Below are 308 nucleotides of genomic sequence, written 5' to 3' on the forward strand. Positions count from 1 at the left end.
CGGGGCACTCCGGGGGGCAGCGTTGCTTGCTTGGGGTGCCAGCACAGCCTCCACTCCTCAGCTTTCCCCTGGCTGTGCTCAGTTTGGGTTACCCAGCTGGGCTCGAGGTGCAGCCCCATGATGGGCTCTGGCTCCTCTGCCTTGCCCACAGCCAGACCGGGCTCTCAGCATGACCCAGGAACTGGGGGCTGCCTCATGCAGCAACCTGGGGTCTGCAAACCTTGCTCCCGGTGAGGGTGAGCCTTGACACCCCCTGAAAACTCATCTGACAGCTCAGCCCTTGCCTGGTCCTGCTGGGGGTGCAGGGC

General features: G+C 64.9%; 1 protein-coding gene across 1 annotated transcript in view; it reads left to right on the plus strand.

The window, feature by feature from the left end:
• ABHD17A (abhydrolase domain containing 17A) overlaps positions 1–308 on the plus strand; it is a gene marked incomplete at its 5' end in the record, with an annotated part of 2,162 nt that overhangs the window by 337 nt on the left and 1,517 nt on the right. The window lies entirely within an intron of this gene.

Source organism: Apaloderma vittatum, unplaced genomic scaffold (assembly GCF_000703405.1).
Source record: "Apaloderma vittatum isolate BGI_N311 unplaced genomic scaffold, ASM70340v1 scaffold24667, whole genome shotgun sequence".
Taxonomy (NCBI): Eukaryota; Metazoa; Chordata; class Aves; order Trogoniformes; family Trogonidae; genus Apaloderma; species Apaloderma vittatum.